The sequence below is a fragment of the Chionomys nivalis genome, chromosome 2 (genome assembly GCF_950005125.1).
Source record: "Chionomys nivalis chromosome 2, mChiNiv1.1, whole genome shotgun sequence".
Taxonomy (NCBI): Eukaryota; Metazoa; Chordata; class Mammalia; order Rodentia; family Cricetidae; genus Chionomys; species Chionomys nivalis.
This window is the reverse complement of record NC_080087.1, coordinates 44125235-44140273: the sequence shown is the minus strand read 5'-3', so window position 1 is coordinate 44140273 and position 15039 is coordinate 44125235. Positions and strand designations below refer to the sequence as shown.

At 37.9% G+C, this 15039-nt stretch overlaps 1 protein-coding gene across 3 annotated transcripts in view; it reads left to right on the top strand.

Moving 5' to 3' along the window:
* Pkib (cAMP-dependent protein kinase inhibitor beta) overlaps positions 1–15039 on the top strand; it is a 96033-nt gene that overhangs the window by 13671 nt on the left and 67323 nt on the right. For 2 of the 3 annotated variants that reach the window (XM_057762034.1, XM_057762033.1), the window contains exon 2: positions 6262–6346. The exons of the other annotated variant lie outside the window; for it this stretch is intronic. The gene's annotated coding sequence lies outside the window, so the exon portion shown is untranslated. The remainder of the gene's footprint in view (positions 1–6261; positions 6347–15039) is intronic. 3 annotated transcript variants of the gene reach the window in all.

Here is a 15039-nt window from a genome sequence, read left to right as displayed (position 1 = left end):
TATATTATATACATAAATTACTCTTCAAGGGTTGGTAAAAGTTGAAGTTAATAGCATCTCTGAAGAGGACTGCATCCTAACTTTAGAAGTTAGTGTTTCTCTGTCGAGTAAACGCTTCACCTGACGATTTAGGCAAATGTCCCACAGACCGAGATGCAGTGCTCTGGATAGGGTGGCACAACTGTAGACTCTGTCAGAAGAGTCCGCACTCTTTGTCTGCACTCTTACTATTGTGTAAATACATAAATATTAAAAAAATATTACTAAGCCTTGTATACAGAGATCTGTTTAACACACATTTATTCACAGTAATGTGTGTAAGACCAAATAGAGGTTAACTGAGGCGCTTTATGGAAGTACTTACAGGAAAGCAAACGTCTTTGTAAGGTGCTTGAAACGGTTTCTATCCTATGTACAGTTAAAATTGTCAGAAACCGTGATTTGTCTTACATGAATTTGATAATCTGAAACATATGGAATATATTGTTACTAGAAACTGTTCTATGTGAGTTAAAATGAAAGAATAAAATTTTAAATGGTATTTGTTTATTTTTAATTACTTTTTAAACATAGTATACAAAGTAAAGGATTTTTACAGCATTTTCATACATATATGTGTATATGTTATAAGCATACATGTAATATATATATATGCATGTATAAATATCACAGTTTGGTCTAATTCATTTCCTTCCTCTACTGCTCCCAACCTTCTAGTTCCTCTTTTTTCATATTTTTATTAAAAAATTTACTTTTCATTTTTGCATAATAACCCCAGTTTCCCTTCTCTCCCCTTCTCTCGTTCCCCCATCCCCCTTTACCACCCCCTACCAACTCCTCAGAGGGGATAAGGCCTTCCTTGCAGAGTCAACAAAGTCTGGTATGCCACCATAGGAAATGGGTTGCAAAAAGCCAGTTCTTGCACCTGGCATAGGTCCTTGTGCCACTGCCAGTCCCCCGCACCCTTAATAAATCAAGCGACCTAACTATCACCCACATTCAGAGAGTTCGGTCCGATGTCAGTCCATAGTGCGTGAGCTCCCACTAGCTTGTGTCAGCTGTTTCTGGTTTTCTCCATCATGGTCTTTACTCCCCCCCGTTTATATGATTCCTCCAGACATACTCGGAGGGCCCCAGGAACGAAAATAGTTACGATCTCCTGGGTAAACTTGGAGTATGTGTGTGTGTGTGGAGGGGGGCGGGTTGAAGTGCGGGAATGGAGGATGGGACCATGAGAGATTAAGAAGGCCAGGCCGAGTTAGGCTGGCAGTGGTGGCACAAGCCATTAATCCTTTTAATCCCAGCACTCGGCAGGCAGAGGCAGGCAGATCTCTGTGAGTTCGAGACCAGGCTGTCTACAAAAGCTAGTTCCAGGACAGGCTCCAGGCTCCAAAACCACAAAGAAACCCTGTCTCGAAAAACCAAAATAAAATAAAATAACAATAAAAAAAGAAGAAGCAGGAGGAGGAGGGAGAGGAGGAGGAGGAGGCCTATTTAGAGGGAGGCGGAGAGCAATAAAAGTTATGTTGATAGGGAGCCATTATGGGATTAGGGAGAAACCTGGTTTAGAGAAATTCTCAAGAGTCCACAAGGATGATCCCAGCTAAGATTCTTAGCAATAGTGGAGAGGGTGTCTGAAAGGGCCTTCCCCTTTAATCAGATTAGTGACGACCTTAATTGTCATCATAGAACCTACATCCAGTAACTGATGACAGCAGATGCAGTAACCCACAGTCAAGCACTGGGCTGAGCTCCTGGAGTTCAGTTGAGGGGAAGCAGGGGTTCATACTCTCTCTTATAGGTTCACTTCCTCTTCCGAATACCCCTCCTCTACTTCCATGCCACACGAATTCTGTTATCCTCCTTTTCATCACTTCCTAAATCCCTTAAGATCTTAAGATATCTTTCTTCTGTCTCACGCTCTCCTTTTTACTTTAGTAACACAGACACACACACACACACTTGAGAAAACATATTTGGATTTCTGAGTATAGTTTATTTTTAATTCCACCCATTTTCTTGCAAATGTCAGGCTATCTGTTTTCTTTATGGCTAAACAATCTATTGTATATAAATATCACACTTTATACTTTTATCTGTTGATAGATGACTAGGCTGATTCTAACACCTATATACAAAATAAATGCTTGACTCTTAAGGCTATTTTATACAATTTGACTTAGGCTGACTCAGAAACCTTAGTAACTGGGCAAAAGATAGTACAGATTTAAGATTTAAAAAAAAAAATCAGTCTTCAAAGCCCACTCCCTTAGTCATTATAGTATGCCATAGGTACGATATTATTTTATGAGGGCAGCCAAGTAAGTCTTTACAATGAATTTGTATTTTAAAATGTGCAATAAAGCAAAGGCCACAAGTATGCTTGAGTAACTAAATTGCTTGGTTTATGATTTGACTCTGTTCTTCTTACTAAGAATCCCTTTCGGCTAAGTTTCCTTGTAACCATCAAAGCTCTCTGTATTGGAGAATAAGTTTGGCAGGCATCTAGCACTCTTGTTTCTGTTTGTTTTTGTCTTTAAGTAGGGGAGTGTATTTTCTTTAGAGCAAGTTGTGAATGAAGGCTAAGAGGTTAGAAAATAATTAGGGGAGATAAGTTTGACTTTACATAATTTTGGAGTCAACCCTCCAAAACCATTTTAGACCTTGAAAAGTATAAAGGTAGTAATTGTATATTCTCAAAAGAAAAATCATGAAGGTACAAAAGATGTATAACAACTGAATCAAAAATTCAAGAATATTATAAGGTCTCATGATTTCCATATTGGATAGGGCTAAACTTTAATTCTGGCTCTAAAATTTATTAGCTGTGTGACCTTGGGGATGAATGAATGTCATTCATTGTAGTACATTGCGAAGACAGAATAAAGTGTGAAGTGTTCAGTATGGTCCATATGAAATGCAGAAGCAACTCATGTCCACTAATGTATAGACAAAACATAGTGTGTAGATTGCAGTATCAACCATCCTTTAAAAAGGAAGGAATTTTAGCTTGTGCTGTTACAAGGATAAAGCTGGAGGGTTCTGTACTAGGAAAATTAGCCAGACACAAAATAAGAGGTTTGTAAGAAATAGATAGTCTAAAGCAGAAACTTAATGATTGCAAGGGATGCCAGCAGGAAGGAGTGGAGATGTTTGTTGAATGGGCATAGAGTTTTTGTTTTGAAGGATGACTTTTGCACAGTTATATGAAGAGACATAATAAGGAACTATTTGATTAAGATGATTGGGATGGTAATTTTTGTGTATTATTCTACAATAAAGAACAGCATTAGTATTAAAGTAATTTTTATCCATTAGTCTGTCAAAAATAAGTTATCACATGGGTATATTTATATCTTTCCTCATTTGGTTTGTGATTCTCAGTGCCTTGTTTGAGGGTTAGTTATATAAAGCTGTAGAGATGTCAAGGCAAGAAGACAGTTAAGAGCATTTATTTTGTCCAGTGTCATTTAGACCCAGCAAGATGGACTGCTTATGTAAGGTCATGTATTAGAGGGCAGGGAAAAGTGGATTTCTTGTGAGCTTTTAGTTCAAACCAAAAATTCCTTTAAGCTGAAGCCATTATACTGAACACAGAAGTGGACTGATACCCTTTATTTGGAAGCTTAGCAAATGTCCTGCTATACACACATCTTCTATTAACTTATAATGCAATGATTGAGATTAGGACTGTATTTTTTTAGAGAATAATATTATGCAAGCACGTGTGTGCATGTGTGTGCATGCAGGTGCCTAAAGAGGCCAGAAAATGGCACCAGGTTCCCTGGAACTGAAGTTGCAGGCAGTTGTGATGGGTGCTGGGAGCGATGGGAACTGAATTCCAGTCCTTTGTGAGAACAGCAAGTTCTCTTAATGGCTGAGCAATCTTTCTAGCTATTTCTTTATTAAAAGTATTTATTATTTTCTTGATTGTTATCAATGTATTAAAGAAATGGTGGATACTTGTCTCCTAAATGATACTTTTGCTTTAATTAAAATTTTAGTAAATCAGGACTTATTACTCTTTGAGTCCTGTTTCTTTTTATTTTATTTTTGACTGGTCATCAAATACATGCATTCATAGCATGCGACATGATGCTTTGATATATGTAATGATATAAGCTCAGGTTTTAGCATGTACATTATCTTAAACATTTATCATTACTCTGTGGTAAGAGCATTAATAATTTTACCTTTCTAAAAAGATGGGATACATCTTGTTAACTATGGTTGCTCTACTGTGCAGTAGAAGATTGGGATCTGTTCTGTGACTATTTTCCTGCTCTGCAAAATCTGCTTATCTCCCCTCCCCTTGCCCATGCCCCATCCTCTTATGACCCCTGTTCTCCTATCTCTATCTGACCCACATTTTTAAGTTTAGACACTAGTGAGAGCTTGCAGTATTTGTCCTCTCCCTTTTAATTTCAGGGTCTTTTTGAAATACAAACATGGAGGAATATGCTAGTCTTCTTTGGAAGCAGAAACAAGCGGTTTAGAATATCCCATCCATAAAAGGAAGCAGCAGGATGTAGGAGTGTGAACAGATTCTTTCCTAGGGATCTGGACAAGATCTAATACTAGAAGCACCGTTTGGCTTTTCCTGTGTCTTCTTGTTCTGGGAGATTAGCAGCTTCATATTTGCTACTTCATTGCATGGGGCCGTCCTAGAATCCCAGAGTAATCTAGGGAGACAAGTGGGATGTTGTCAAGGTTCAGCCATTTACCTGAAGCAAAGGAGATGAGGCCTCAAGTCAATACCCGATAAATGGATGATTCAGAGAGAGAATGTAGCCCAGTCCTGCCTCTGCATGCCAAAGCCCTTGTGGTGCTCTTAAATGCCCAGTTGTAAGCTCTAGAAAACGGGGAAGCAATGGAGAAAGAATCATTAAATTGCTTAAAACAATCATAAAAAAGCAGTCAATACACTGTTTACATTGTGAAGACACCTTGTCTGAGAATCATAGTAAAATATGACCACATGTAATTCCCACGTAACAGATGAAAAGTCTAATTGCTTTATTAATGTGTAGGGTCTGTGGAGGATGAATGAGGGGAGGAATATCTTAGAGCAGAGAGTTTGGTGAGGACTGTCATAACCTCTGCAGGGAATGATGAGGTGTAGAGGTGGTCATGTGTGCGTGTGTTGTGGAAGAGACCAGATTTGATGAATAGAAAATGAATGGAACTGGAGATGCAACCTGCAGAGCCCGAGACTGGAACAACTGGATTTGAGAAGGCAGTAGACAGCATTTCTCTCTAAACCATAGCACAGAACTGGGCTCTCCCCTGCTATGATAATTCTGTTATTAACACAGACAAGCAGAAGAGCATTGGTCAGCCCCAGGTTTAGGATAACAATGATCAGAGGATCTCTATAAAATGTCAACAAAACAAAGCATTGCCTTTTCATTTCAAACAGTGGGGCAAAATGTTTATCCTGTGTCTGTTCACAAGTGTAGTCTGTGCAAATGAAGGGAGCCTGATTTATTCAGAGATCTGTTGTAGCCACGTCTATCAAATACGTATTGAAAGGAAAATAACTGGGTTGTTTTGTGTATTGTTAACTTTAAAATCGGGGCATTGTATGTACAAAACTTAAAAGAATGTGAGTAAAAATTATGCAAGTACACAGAAAATCTTCAGGTTAACTATGCACACTGGGGCTTTATGTGTACTCTGGATTTTTTTTTTTCTCCAAGACTTCCAATATTGTGCGATGTGACTGAGGAAAACAATGGTCTTGCTTCTTGCCACTGCAATTCAAAGACAACTGCTGCAGGGAACATATCGCCTTTTCAGTCACACGGTTGAGAAGGGCTGCCACACACCTAAAGAATCGATTTGGAATGGAAATTTGAAAATGTGAAGAAAAACATGTGCTTTTCATTTTAACTATTTAGTAAACTCTTTCTACACAATTTGAGAGCAAAACACAAGAAAGGCTGCTCAGAAGATAGTTGATATATATAATATATTCATATAGCTTATTAGATAGTTGGTATATAATATATTCATATTGCTTATTATTCACACACACACACACACACACACACACACACACACATATATATATATATATGAAGGCAGGCAGCTGCTTGCACAAATTTGTGCTCCTAGTCTCAGAGAAACAGAAAAATTATGAGATATTTGGTCATTTTAAATATTTTTGCTTAAGAAACCACTTGCTCATTTCTATAATGAACAAGAAACTAGAGACATTTATCTTTATAACTTTCCTTCCTTTTTTGGTTCTCACTTCAGGGGTCATGATATACTGAAAACCACACAAGATAAATCTGGGGAGGCAGGAAACCATAAAGATCACGTTCAGACCGGAAGGATAAAGGTAGGTAAACTGTCCTGTTGATCTTTGTGTTGAGGGTGTCACAGAACATATCTTTATTGTTCTAAAGTCGGAGGGCAGTGAAGAAAGGGGCAGGTGAGATGGCTCCAGTTCAGAAAGTTACTCAGTATTGTCCAGTCAGTTTTCTAGTGACATTGTAGCAAGCACTACACACTGAATACTTGAGATACAGTATATTTCCATCTGCTGTCTTCTGGGGGCCTGAGAAAGGCAATAGAGAAAGCACATGTTTTGGTATTTCTGTTCTTTTTAGCCGTGCCTCTTTAAATTACTCTCAGTGAAGGCCAATAGCCCATTAAAATCTTTTAAAATTCCAGTCTTTAACTTTGGAGAGAAATTTATTATATTAATTATTACTTTTTTGGAAATATTTATCTAAGATAGCGTAGTAAACAATGCATACGAACGTTTTGTTTTGTTGAGACTGGGTGTTGCTATGTAACCTGGATTGTATTGAACATTTAGCTCAGGCCTCAGCCTTGCAAATGTTAGGATTACATAAGTGTATTCAAGGAAATACTTTTGGTGAGGACTGGTGGACATACAACTCAGATTAATGCATTTTTAGTGATAGGAAAGCAATATTTTTAAACTAATTATGTATATGTATCTCTCTCTATATAAATAGATATACACACAAGTAAGATGTGCACTTGACATATGTGTTGAGAATTGAGGCCACCTTCATGTTGCAGTCTTAATGGTATTTTACAGTGGGGGAATTAGCCTGAAGGCCTCTTTCTCCCTCACTTCTGTGTCCCACCTTCTGGAGTGAGAAATTTGCTCCTCCATCACAGGTGAGATAAGGGATGAGGAGAACACGGCATAAGTTTCAGGCGGGCAAGGGCTCCAGTGTTTTTCTCATCTCAGATCCCCAGGAGCACATAACAGTAAGGGAGCATGAACAAGCAGAAGATACTGCATGGGGCTTGGGCTCTTTGCCTGGGCTTCCAGGGACCAGTGTGCATTTCCTTTTTACCCACTGAGATTTAGACAGTGGTAATGAGTTTTATATTTTATTGGAACATTTTTACTTTAATGCCAGTTTTTAAACTTGTCAATGAAGAATAACAGCTTCATTGAAATTTACCTTTTAGAAAGGAATGATTTCAGTAAAATAATTTTAGGAAAAACAGATTTCTACAGGAGTTATTCTATTCTTTATACTGGAAGAAAATCATGAACAAAGTTACAAATGCTTGCTTTGCACTTGAGAACAACTAAAACTGACATATACGCTTATTACTGGGTCAGTTTGGTGAGCTGAATGCTCAGGACTTATAAACAGAACCCACATAATTCTCACGACAGCTCTGGGAGGAGGTGAAGGAGGTTGTTCCCGTCTGTGATGAAAGCTGGCTGACTGGCCAACTGCACAGATTTAGCCAGTGGGTGGTGAAGTTGGATAGGAGTCTAATTCCGTCTGCTGTTAAACCCATGTCCTTGACCAGTGTGGAGAGCAGAGGCTGAGGTACTGACTGTAGAGGAAGGCAGCATCTCACGTGCATCGAACGTTTAGCCTCCGCGTTAAAACACACACTCCTAAGGAGCACATATCTCTAGACTCAGTGACGTCTGTGGTGGAAATAGCACATTTTGCAGGTTCATTTTTATAACAAAACACTAAACTTCATAGCCCTCTCAGAAAGTAATTAAAAGCATAGCAAAACAAGAGAATTTCAAAATATTAGCTAAAGAAATTAGAAATCAGCAACAAAGCAGTACAGTGAGTGTATGTATAGCTGGAATGGGATGGTGGTCGAAGTTGGAAATTTTATTTAAATAATTTTATACCAGTAGACCAATGAATAATACCTACACTCTTGATTTTCTAACAAATTCCAAATGTTTATTTAAAAAACACACATAAGTATACCACTTAGTAAGTTAGGATAGCAAAAGTTAATTAAAGTATAAGAAAATCAAAAGAAATATGAAAAACTCTATGGGTTAATTGTATGGCATGTTTGATCACCTGAACTTATTTCATTTTAGAAATTCTAATGGATAAAATAGAAAGAAAAATACCTATTGTCTGTGTTAGGAACAATTTTATGTTCCTTACAATAATTTAAAAAAATGTTTAACTTCCAGGACGTACTAGTAACTATCGTTTTTATTTTACAAACTAGGAAACTGAGAACCAAAGAAGTTGAATAAGTTGGCCAAGTTCACACAGACAATAAGTTCAAAAACTGAATTAGTTCTCAAGTGGATTAACATATGAATGAGTCTTTGGTCTTAAATACTGTATATTGTTGTCTTTTAATAGTTTTAATTTTAAAAAGTTGCAATTATTATGGAAAAGATGACAAAATAAAGAGTGTCAGAATAAAAGGGTACAGTTACTTAGGGATAAAAAAGCTAATGGCATACATCAGTTTGTTTTTCCACAGTAAATGTACAGGATGGTAAAATAATTGCATTAATACAGTCAGGAATACCTACAGATAGCTGTGTAGGTACAACATAAGCATTAAATGAAGACAATAGCAATAGAATGAGAAACAAAAGAAGGGGAGTGGTGAACAATGTTTACATTGGAATCTGGGAAAAGAATAATAAATGTGTGTCATCTTCTCCATATTAACTTATGAACTTATTATAACTTAATTTGCAACCACAAAAATTGGAGGAAAACTTGCCATTAAAATTGAAGAAAGAATGACCTGAGAAAAGTAAAATTTTGGAAAAAGAAAGGGTAGTTTAAGAATTTGTCATTTCTGAATACTAAAACATGTTAAAAGGTTATACTTAAAACAGTGTACTACTTTTTTCCCACTAATGTAGAAATTTAATGGTTTAGTGGTAGTTTGAATGAGAAATGTCCCCCATAGGCTCCTGTACTGGAATGCTTGCTCTCCAGATGGTATCACTCTTTGGAGAGGTTATAGAATCTTTAGGAGATGCACCCTTGTTGCAGGGAGTGCATCACTGAGGAGTGGACTTTGAAGATTTATAGCCATACTTCGCTTCCAGTTTGTTCTTTACTTCCTGTGTGCAGCTGTGATATGACCAGTTAGCTTCCGGTTGCTCCTGCCTGCCATACCTGCTTGATGTCATGCTCTTCCTGTCACTGTGGGCTCTATCCTTCTGGAGCTGTAAATCCGAGGAATCAAGAGCTGCAGAGTGATAGGCTTAATCGTAGTAAAACTTCCTTATAGGTTAATGAACAAGAGACACAAACAGCATTGACCCTAACAATGAATTTGTATTATTTTTGGGGAGTAGGATTAATGAATCAGTTAAATTATGACTAACATTTCAAAAATATGATTGTTTAAAGGTTTAATAAGCAAAGACCTTATAGGTGAGTTGGTTTCCTAACCTCTGCAGCATAGATAGTCATGGACACTGTCAAAGGATGAATGTTATGCCATAATATGACATGATTTACTATCATATTTATTTAATATATTTTCACACACACACACACACACACACACACACACACACACACACACATATATATTAGTGAAAAGTGTTGACAGCATTATAGAAAAGTTCAAGCAACAACTTGGAAGAGCAGCAACTTTCCATCAAAAGACCAACTAAATTTGAGATACCGTAGTCACAAAAGTGGAGGATTTTAAGTAGACATTTTTATAATGCTTGCACGTCAGTGCATATTTCAGAAATCATTTGCAACATCTTTGAATAATTCAAGTTTTGTTCATGTGAAAATGTCTCATCAGTAGTAAAAATGAAATCCCCCAGTTAGTCAAATGCAGTAGATAATAGCAGTGGAGCGACAAGATGATAACATTTGAAGAAAAATGTTCCCAGTTTGATTATTGTGAAGTACAGTGCAACAAAGCTGCCTATTTCACTTCCATCTGGAGTATCTCTTTTCTTTTTTTTTTCAAATACTGGGGTCACAAAGCAAATGTGAAAGGGAAATTCATCATCATCAACACACACTAAAGATCTTTTTAGCTCCTTAGGGCTTAGAGGGGAAAAACACTTGCCACACAAGCCGGAGAATTTGAGTTCATTCTCTAGAAACCACAGTGAGAAGAGGGAAATGGCTCATGGAAGTAGTCTTCTGGCCTCCGTCCACATGCCATGGCACATGTATACACGTGTGTACCCTCACAAACAATAATTAAATTAAAAGTAAAAAGACAAATTGAAGCCGGGCGGTGGTGGCGCACACCTTTAATCCCAGCACTTGGGAGGCAGAGGCAGGCGGATCTCTGGGAGTTTGAGGCCAGCCTGGTCTACAAGAGCTGGTTCCGGGACAGGCACCAAAGCTACAGAGAAACCCTGTCTTGAAAACAAACAAACAAACAACGACAACAACAAAACAAATTGATAAAACCTGTAATTTTTGTGAAATATAACAAGTAATGGCAGCCTGTACTGTTACAACCAGTTGGCACAAAGATTTAAAAAGGAACACATTTTTGCCTGAGGTTCTCTTGGCATAATTACTGAGTTCTGGAAAGAGTACCAGATTTGCTGTGATCTTTTACATCTTTCTGGTTGGATCCACGTCTCTGAGCAAGGCAATTGTTCTTGGCTACTGTTGTTCTCCCTGAAGACATGCATGCTGATCCATGTCCTGCCAGCGCTCTCTCAGCTGAATGGACTTCTCATTTCGCTCATCTGTATTGCTCTTTTGTTTGTAGATTTAAATTATACCATATTGTGTATTCAGCCATCTCCCCTCACCTTTCTTCAGTGGTCATTGTACCTTAGTTGAATTTGATACTTCAGGTATTTTTATCTATCAACACCAGAGTGTTTCCCTTTGGTCTGACATGGCTTGTTATCAAGAAAGTTTTGCTTTTAGGGTTTGGCCAATAACCTTTTTATGTATTCTTCCTACAAGGACTTTTAGATACTCTGAAAATCACATCCTAGGAAGATATGTCCTACTGGCTCAGAAAACATGCTTAGAAATGTCTGAATCTACATGAAAGGAATACGTTATGACTGGCTCTGCAAGACTCTTTTTGAACACACATAGTTACTTTATTTAAAGATTTAGTGTGTATGTGCATGTGTGTGTGTGTTGTAGGATAATGTATGTCAAATGAATGAATGTGCCCATGGAGGCCAGAAGACAGCACTGTTGAGGTTGGAGTTAATGATGGATATAAGTCACCTGAAATGGGTGCTGGGACCCGAATTTGGGTCCTCTGGAAAAGCATCTCTGATCTATCTCTCTAGTCTCTGACAGAGAAGTTTTAAGAGCTCTTCCTTCCTTCCTTCCTTCCTTCCTTCCTTCCTTCCTCCTCCTCCTCCTCCTCCTCCTCCTCCTCCTCCTCCTCCTCCTCCTCCTCCTCCTTCTTCTTCTTCTTCTTCTTCTTCTTCTTCTTCCTCTCTCTCTCTCCTTCCTTCCTTCCTTCCCTTCCTTCCTTCCTTCCTTCCTTCCTTCCTTCCTTCCTCTCTTTCTTTCTCTCTCTCTCTCTCTCTCTCTCTCTCTCTCTCTCTCTCTCTCTCTCTCTCTTTCTCCTAATATTTTTATTAAAGTAGAAAACAGCCTCAAAGAAAAGAAAATAACTGTAGAATCCTTCTTCCTCTTTAATGGGTATATAAAATAAAAGAGAGAAAGACTACAATTTTTCGTTAAATGACTAACAAAACCAACCATACAGAAGTCTAAAGATAACAAAGGGTTGTTAATCCTCATGCTTGCTAGACTATCACATTTTGAAGACTATAAAAAAACAAAACAAGCCATAGTCACTACCACCACCACCAACAACAACAAAAACTGTCAGTAGCAATTTGTAGAAGGGAAAAATGGAGAACAAAACAAAACATACAACAAACAAAAGGGGATGACAGCCACCACTGTAACAGGATAAAGTAGAATGGGTCAAGTTTATCAGAGACTCTTAGGCATAGAATAACTGTTAATACTATCTACAGTATGACAAAGGTTTTATTTTTTTTCTCTCATTTCTTCATCTAGCAAGTAGTTTCTGAGACTGTCCTATCTGTCTTGGGCTTGGTGCTGTTGTGAGCACTGGTGATACAGAGCTGAGGACTTCTTTGTTTTCTCTGACGTGCCTGGGTAGAAATGCTGGACCTAAGTAAAATTGATTGAGGGTTTTAAAGAGACTTCAGGCATCTTCAGATCAGGAGTTCCCCACAGTTTCCTTTGATGAGGCCTTAAGGGACCCATGCTGACTTCAGTAGGCTCAAGAATATGATGTGGAAACAGAAATCAGTTTGACATATAAGAAAAAAACATAGCTAGCCTGAATGGATATAACTAGAGAAAAATATTTTTGTTTTCCATTTAGGGAACAACTTCTGGTACTAAAGAAAGTTCTAGAAGCTTGGAGCACTAAGAATGGATGGAGCACAGGGAGTTTATATGTGAGACTGGAGTAGTAAAGGGGAACATGAGTGATTAACAAATGTCACAGAAACTAGTTCAAGTATTATTTTGATCATGGGAATGAGAAGGGTTCCCATGAAGAACTGACCACCAGGCTAATTTTGAGTTAAAAACCTACTGGTCTTGTCCTCTTCCTCTTAGCCTTTAGATAAATTACACATCCCTGAGACTTTGAGAGTAAAATGGTATGTCTCAAGATGGTGGTGAGAACTGAATAAAATGAGTGTTAATGAAGCAATTCAAAATGTATGGATATGGTGGGCACTTGATAAATGGTACATTAGTATAAGAAATAAGTTCTTATTTTGGAAAGCACTTTTAGAGTGCCTGCAGCAACCTAGAAAGTGAAGATGACACTAATGTTAGAAGTCTTCTCCATCTGGGATTCACGAAAACAAAATCTTTATAAATTGTGCTGCAAAAAAAAATATTGTAGCTATACATCATTAGAAGCTGCTCTATTTTGTTAGCACTCTCTTGTATGTGCTTAGATTGTGAACTGTTTGAATTTTTGGTTTTAGTTCAGCCTTTAGTTTTTGGATTATTCCAAGGGGTCTAGAATGTCAGCTCTAGTTCCTTACATCAAAAAAAGATCTTGGATTTGACAATAAATGTGTTACAACCTGTTCAAAGGCAGCATGCTTGTGCATGTTGGGTGAGTTTGAATTTGGTAGGGTTAGGATGCTGTACTGCAAATCAATTCCTGTTTATCAGTCATGCTGTGTTATCAAGCATTGCACAAGTTACATTAGTCATTGAGAAGTAAGTCCAAAAGGACTCCAGTCGCTGAACTCCTCTCTGATCATTCTAACAGAAGAGAAATAAAGCAGTTAGAGATCGTCTGTTACCGTATTAACTCAGCATGCCTTGGTGTTAGGCATGCTTACCAGTTACAGTAAACGAACCATTCAACACTCAGTTCTCCCCTCCCCAGTTTGCCTTCAAGGAGCTCACTTTGCTTTGGTTTTTAACAATCTATGTTGTTTTAATGTAGGAAGTGTTTAACTTCAGATGGTTTGATTTACAATTTTTCCATTTTGTGATGTGAAAGCAATACACATTCATTAGCAACTGGAGTGTGAATTTTGAATGTTAGTTCTTTCTGGAAAGGCAACGTGTATTACAGCAATAAGCTGCAACTTCTGGTCAGCCGTGCAACCATGAAAGGAACAATGAAGACTCTACAGTGACATTTCTGAGCCTTAGTGTTTCACAGGTTAAATGTGCCGCACATGTTTTGACCTATGATATTTTCAACTTAATTTTATTGTAACATTACCCCATTGCCAGTCAAGGAACTTTTGTGAATTATATCTTGAGACATTTAAGCAGTAGAGAGTAAAGAATAAAATCAACTCCTACTTCTGAGCAGTCACATGTTTTGTTGTGTTATTTCCTGGAGCTGTAGTTAGTCATCTCTCGGAAACATCACAAGAAGTATACATTGTTCTGATATTTTTGATATTTTCTTATATACATTTCTGGAATCATCAGTTCTGTCTTCCTGACTCTGTGTCTTTTCTTGGGGATTTTTGTGTCACATGGCAAAGAAAGCTTTTGTTTGCTGTTTATGTGCCCTTGCCTGCTTGCTTCTTCAGAGGATTCATGCTGACAGGGTGTTACTGCTGGAAGAGTTAGAAGAAAGCATCCTTATTAGTTTCCTCATTGTTGTGAACAAATACCTCGTGAGAAATAAAGAAGGGGAGAAAGGCTAGTTTGGGTTCATGGTTTGGGAATATAGCAGCCGTCAGAGTGGGGAAGGCTAGAAGTGGGAGCATGAAGGCTCGTCAGAGGCTGGAAGCAGAATGAGGAAGTTACTGTTCACCCCACTTTTGCTTTTTTAGTTAGTCTGGAACTCCGGCTCGAGTAATAGGGCTGGGCAGCTCTTCCAACCCTGAAATATTAATTAAATATTAATTAAATAGTCTTAGAAACTACTTCCCAGAAATCGAAAGATGTGTTTCATAGTGATTTTAAAACTACTTAACTTGGCAGTGATGATTATGCTCCCCAGCATCCTAAATGTATGGGTCCTCTATATTGTGAATAGTGAAGCTGCTTGAAAATGATAAACGTGAAAGTGTATGGAAAGTTGGAAAAATGTGAATAAATTAAGACCACACCAGACTAGTCATATTGAGGATCAGACTGCCGTGTGAATTGACTTTATCAAAGTAAATAGAGTTCTTGTGACTGGGGTTTATTGTACCTTTACACAAGCTCAACGAAACCAACAAGGCTTCCGTGTGACTGATTACTTTTGAGTCAAATGTCAACTGATCGCAGGCCTCCACCTAGTCGATTGGTGTGTTAGGTAAGC